General features: G+C 43.5%; 1 pseudogene; it reads left to right on the forward strand.

Moving 5' to 3' along the window:
* The first annotated feature begins 2,957 nt into the window (after positions 1 to 2,957).
* Positions 2,958 to 6,488, forward strand: LOC101649817 (annotated as a pseudogene).
* Positions 6,489 to 6,745: the final 257 nt, after the last annotated feature.

The following is a 6,745-nucleotide window of genomic DNA, read 5'->3' on the forward strand; positions in this document are numbered from 1 at the left end:
AGGACTCCCTGATACTATCACTGAGCCCAAACTATCCCCTGAGGTCACCTTTTAGTGAAATAACAGATTGGTACACACCCAAAAGTTATTATCTTTGAGTTGATGCTCCTTGGGAAAAAAATCTATAGGGGACCAAAAGGTCAACAATTACTCTAAAGCAAAGGTAATGAGACAAGGGGGACAAAGGGGAGCCGAAAACTAGACTAGTGGAAGAACCACACACAGTGAGAGTGTTGACTCACCATGAAGCGTGCAACTAACACCACTGACCAACTTGTGTCAGAATTGTCAAGTGGGAACCGCTTCACGGTGTCAACTTTCATCAGGAACACAATGAAGTGTGACAATAAAAAATAAATTAAGATAAATATTGAAGATACACTGTTGGTCCAGGATCAAGGTAAGTCCTCGGAGCAGACATCAGATGCAGTTGAACTAAAACCTGCATCCTACTGCCTGCTTCAAACACAAATCTCATTTCTTGCAACATTTTCCTTTAATAACCTCAATTACCATGTTTTCCAGTCCAAGTAACAGGGTACATGATCTCAAAAAGAGTTTTTCTATTTGTTCTCTGAGTGTGTGAATATGTGGACATGAAATATAACAAAGGAATACAAACTAACAGATATTTATTTAACCCATAGGTGTCCAAACTTCTTTAGCGGGATGGCCCATTTTTAGAAAGATACTCAGTTCACCCTGGTGATTGAACACTTGTGTCCTATAGTCCATAATCTAGAGCAATGGCCTTTGCGATTATAGCCCTCTGGGGTAGTTGTAATGCCCCACAGGGGGCACTATCACCCACTTTGGGAACTCTGATGTCACTCTTTCCCAATGAACACTATTGAAAAATGAAAGATATGGGATAAAGACATCTATGCGATCTTGGAAAAATTATTTCTATTTTTATCTAGGTTTTATATTTGAAGGGCATTTTATGCCTCTTTGGGAATGACCCTGAATTAAGGGTCTAGCACCTATTCATTTTAGCAACAGGGATATTTAATCCTCGGATGTACTTTGTGAGCTGGTGGTTGTTGGTGTTGCTGTCAGGTTTCATTGAGAAGACTGTTCCAAACAAACCCGTGCACAGAAGAACAAAACACTGCCTGGTCCTGCAGCACCCTCGCCTCTGCTCCCATGCTTGAACCCATTGACGCGGCACTGTGGTAGTCCAGCTCATTGAGGGCCTTCTTATTTCGCACTACCCCTCCACTTTGCCAAACATAACATTCTTCTCCAGGGACTGGTCTCTCCTGACAACATGCCTAAAACACATAAGACCAGGTATTGACATTCTTGCCTCTAAGCGGCATTCCAGCTGTACTTCTTCCAAGAGACATTAGGTTGTCCTTTTAGCATGGGTCAGGGGATAGTGCAAACAGTTAGGTGCTGCACTGTTCACTAACTGATTGGATGCTTAAATGCACCCACAGGAACATAGGGCTACCACCCTATTTAACTGCCTCTGAAAGAACCGACCCTTGGGAACCCTAAGCAGCCCAATTCTACTCTGACACACATAGAGGCACCATAGGGTAGGATCAACTCTGCAACCACTGGTTTGGTTCTTGTTGTTATTGTTGCCATTGTTGAGTCTCTGCAGTGGTGTGAACAATTCATATACTTGGCTGCTCATCAAAATGTTAGAGGTTGGCGGCCAGCCAGATGCATCTCAGAAGGAATACTTGGCAACCTACTTCCTAAAGGTCACACCAGAATAAGAAAACAAAAATCAAAAATCTACCACTGACTCATCAAAAATAAAAGCCTTGTCATTGAGTTGATTCCCTCATCCAACAGTTCAGAGTAGAACTTCCCCTTGAAATTCCCAATACTTAAAAATAGATATTTTTTCAATCTCTCACAGAAACAGTATCTCTTCATTCTCCTGCAGAGGGACTGGGGACTTCAATGTGCTGACCTTGAAGTTCGCAGCTCAATAACTCTCCCAACGATGCCACCAGGGTTCCAACCCACAGGAATCCTCTAAAAGAAGTTGAAGTGTCCCAGTGGCTTTCCAAGACCACCATATTTTCAAAAGCAGGTGGCTGCATCTTTATCCTATGTAGAAGCTGGAGGTTTAAACAGTCAAGCTTTTGATGATCAGTCAAACACGTTAGCACCTGTAGGTACCATTAGGGCACCATCCTAAGGGTCCTGGTCACTACAAACTCTGTGGATTTCAGTTCTGCCCAGAAACCCTTAGGATTTCTGTGAGTCAGAATTGACGACAGCAGCATGTTTAAAGAGTGCCCTCGGGAGTTCATGTAAGGAAAGAATGATATATAAAACAAAGCACAGTTGTCATGGCCTCAACTCTAGCTCACAGTGACCCTGGATGCTTCAGAAGCGTTTTCTTCACTGAATTCTTGATGGCAATGGATCACCAGGCCTTTCTTCCATAGAGCCACTGAGTGTGGTGGTCAAGCGAACAACCTATGGTTAACTATAAAGGTAAACTGCTTACTCCACCTTGGGACCCCCTGGCTGGTGGATCGAGTTGATCGATGCCAGCTCCTTAATGAGAGAGGGGAAAAAAAACCTTTATTGCACCGTCTATTTTTCTAACTTAGAGTGTAAGGTGGGTACAGAGCAGGAATCAGATTGCTTACTATTGTCATGTGCGGTGATATTAAAAACTACATGATACAAAGTCAATTTCAACGGATGCCTAAATGGTGTGATACACACGCGTGCACACACATACACATACATAAGAGGACTTCTAAAAGCTCATAGAGAAATGGAATTAAAAGAAAATGCGCACACATCATCATTGTAGTGCTACTCATAACAAACAGTTGGAAACAACCGAATGCCCATCAGTGGAAGAATGGATTAAGAAGAGACAAAGCCTGTGGTGTAGGCACACAGTGGAACACTATGCATTGTAAAGAACAATAGAGAATCTGGTCTTAATCCTCAGTCCTTCTCACATCACCACAGGCATGTACCTGAGACTCTTGCAGAGCCACGAGCAGTTCATTATGCAGATCACGTACAACCAGGTGGCCAAGGACCCAATCGTCAACCTCTGAATGACAAGAGGTTGGGCACCTACAGGGGCCACACTGGAGCTGTGTGGTGTGTGAATGCCCGCTGGGCCACCAAGCATGTTCTCTCAGCCTCAGCTGACAATAGCTTTTGCATCTGGGACTGTGAAACATGGAAGCAGCTGGCCCTTCTTGGGGTAGGTGGGGGCACATAAAATACCCTCCAAATATGAAACCTAGAAAAAAGATAGACATGATTTTTCCAAGATCACTTAGTCATCTTGACCCCATATTTTCAATTTTCAAGAGGGTTTATTGGGAAAGGAAGGGTTAAATCAGTGTTCCCAAAGTGGGGGATACTGCCCCCTGTGGGGCGCTACAACTATCCAAGTGGGCTGCCATTCTGGATTATGGGCTTTAGTTCACAAGTGTTTAATCACCAGGGGGAACTGAGTATCCTTGCAAGACTCTGGGGGCAACATCATCATGTTCTCTGAGGACAAGCAGATGGGGTACCAGAGCTTTGTGAGCTTCTTCAACCTGAGAGACTCTATGGGGACCAGCCTCCACAACCGAATGGGTCCTAAGGGGCGATTGTGTAGTTCAAAGGTAAATTAAAGAAACATCAGACAAGGCATGCAAGGGATCCCCTCTTCCTTCCACGGAGAGTGGAAACAGAGCATGTGGGTGAATTTATTCCCTCACAGGCTTATATAATTTTGGGGCATGCAAGCCATGTCATCCACATAGGTAACAGGAAGCGGATGTGCTAGGGACATATGCGCAATAGGAAGGGGAGGTACTAGAGGCATCTATGTGATAGGAAGGTACTGTACATACATAGCAAGACGGGCGGATTCTAGAGTTAAGATGGCAGTTATACCTTGGTTGTCCCTGAGCTGGCTTGCCCTTGGTTGTCCCTGAGCTCTTCTCCAGAAGAGTAGGGGTGGTCTGATTGTGCTGGATAGCAGACAACCTTCAGACTGATAACCTTCAAGCATAAAGTAGCAACCATGAGCTTGTAAGAAGAATCTTAAGATTGGCATTATTATGGGGGACAATATGGGAGATAACTTTTAGTCAGGAGAACGACGCTGGGATTCACGTCCAACTCACAACCATGAAGACCTTCTTCCACCAGTGTCTGCATCTTAGACTTTCCATTATGGGCGTAGAGAATTTGCCTGCATACATTCTCTTCCCAATTCTCAGTTTCCCACAGGATGCGAGCCAGATCGACAGCAATGAGTCTTACCTGCAGACCCCTTGCAGAGGCTCCAAGATCACCAGTGGAGTAAGGGGAGGTGCTCAGGGAGTGCCTCATCGCTGGCCAGGAGAGCAGAAAGTTCAACTAGTAGAGCACCACGTCTGGAGAGGTGCTAGTGAATGTTAATGAGCACTCCCAGCAGAGCAGGGACATCCCATTATCCAGAGACTAGACCATGTCTGTCACTGCATCCAAAGACAATACACCCAAGCTCTTTGACTCCACGATCCTTGGACACCTGAATACTTTCTGGACAAAAGTTCCCTCAATTTAGCTGCCATTTCTCCCAACAAGGACCATGGAGTTCTTTTTATTTTTTTAAAAATAAATCATTTTATTGGGGGCTTTTATAGCTCTAATAACAATCCATATACCAATTGTTTCAAGGACATTTGTACATCTGTTGTCATCATCATTTTCAAAACGTTTTTTTTTCTACTTGACCTCTTGGTATCAGCTCCTCTTTTTTCCGCTCTGCCCTCTCCCACCCTTGTGAAGCCCTAATAAGTTATAAATTATGATTATTTTCATAGCTTACACCATCCACTGTCTCCCTTCACCCATGATTCTGTTGTTCATCTCCATCAAGGGTGGGTGTGTGGTGGCTTGTATGTCAATCATTGTGATCAGTTCCCCATTTCTGCCCTGTCACTGCTCTCATTATTGTTCCTGTGGGGTTTATCTGTTCTGGACTCTGTGTGTTGAGAACTATTCTCTGTACCAGTGTACATGTTCTGGTCTAGCTGTATTTGTAAGGTAGAAATGAGGTCATGATAGTGGGGGAGAAGCCATAAAGAACTAGAGGAATGTTGTGTGTTTCATTGATGCTATACTGTACCCTGGCTGGCTCGTCACTTCCTTGTGACCCTTCCGTAAGGGGATGTCCAATTTTCTACAGATGGACTTTGCGTCTCCACTTGACCCCCCCACATTCACATCAATGTGATTGTTTGTTTGGGGTATTCTGATGTCTAATACCTGCTCCCGTCGACACCTCTTGATCACACGGGCTGGTATCCTTCTTCCATGTGGGGTTTGTTCCTTTTCTGATAGGTTGCCACTTGTTTAACTTCAAGCCTTTAAGACCCCAGATGCGATACCTTCTAATAGCTGGGGACCATCAGCTTTCTTCACCGTGTTTGCTTATGCACCCATTTTGCCTTCAGTGATCCTGTTGGGAAAGGTGAGCATCACAGAATTCCAGGTTATTAGAACAAAGTGTTCTTGCATTGAAGAATGACTTGAGTAGAGGCCCAATGTCCATCTGCTACCTTAATATAAATATATATAAATATAAATATGTATACATAGACCTGTATCCCTATTGTTATATATTAATATATTTACATATGTGCATGGCTATATTTACACCTCTATAAATGTCTTTTGCCTCCTAGTTCTTTCTTTTATTTCCTTTTACTTTCCTCCTGTCCCACTACCATGGTTGACCTTCATTCGGCTCTCAGTAATTCCTCTCAGCTACAATGCCCTTGATCAAACCCTACCAGGCATTAAATACCCTCCTTGCCATCGATTTTAGAGCTCTTGCTGTTCCCTTGTCCTTGGGTTTGTTACTCCCCCTCCCTTTTTCCCCTTTCCCCCTCCCCTGTCCCCCCCAGGACCTTCAATCCCATTGTTTTCTCCTTGGGATTGTTTATCTTCCCTATCTTAAATAGATAGACATAAAAAAATAAAAAGAAAGAAAGGGAAATAAAAGGTTACAGGTCTATCGGCTGACTTTTATGTATGCTTTTGGAGTGAGTCTGATGAGGTACAAAGCTCTGCCCTCCGAATCTGAAGTCTATTTTCAGTATTCCTTAGAGATGTTGTTGCTTTGCTTACCTTGTTGCTCTGTTGTACCACCTGCATGTTTTACCCTGGTATTGGGAGATCACATTGGGCACAATTCACACACAGGACCACAGGGATCTTGGTGGCGGTCAAGAAGCTAGGGATGTAACCACAACCTGCACCCAGATTGGCATGTTGGAAGCCAGGATCTTCAATTTGGCTTTTCTAGAAGAGTCTGGAATAGTCAAGGGTCACTTTGGCCCTCTCAACATCACTGCCTTCCACCCTGATGGTAAGAAGTATAGCAGTGGTGGAAAAGATGGCTATGTTCGCATTCACTACTTGACCCATAGTACTTTGAATTTGAGTTTGAGGCTTCAGAAGCTGGACCTCCATCTAGGCTGCTGACAGAAAGATTTGGACTCTGAGAAGTGAATTAGTTTGGATAAAACAAACTGAAAAACAGCTAATTTCAAGGATAAATATGGAGGACAATATAATAAGCGAAATTGGTCAACAACCACAAAAAGGACAAATATTATATGAGATCACTATCAGAAAAATCATAAAAGGTATCCAATAAAGAAACATCCCTTGATGGTTGCCAATGGTATGAGAGTAAATTATGAGCTACAAGGTAGAAATGTGTTAAATTGGGAGACAAACCTGAAATAATGATGATCTA

The sequence above is a fragment of the Echinops telfairi genome, unplaced genomic scaffold (assembly GCF_000313985.2).
Source record: "Echinops telfairi isolate 266 unplaced genomic scaffold, ASM31398v2 ScPeMD7_2291;HRSCAF=2852, whole genome shotgun sequence".
Taxonomy (NCBI): domain Eukaryota; kingdom Metazoa; phylum Chordata; class Mammalia; order Afrosoricida; family Tenrecidae; genus Echinops; species Echinops telfairi.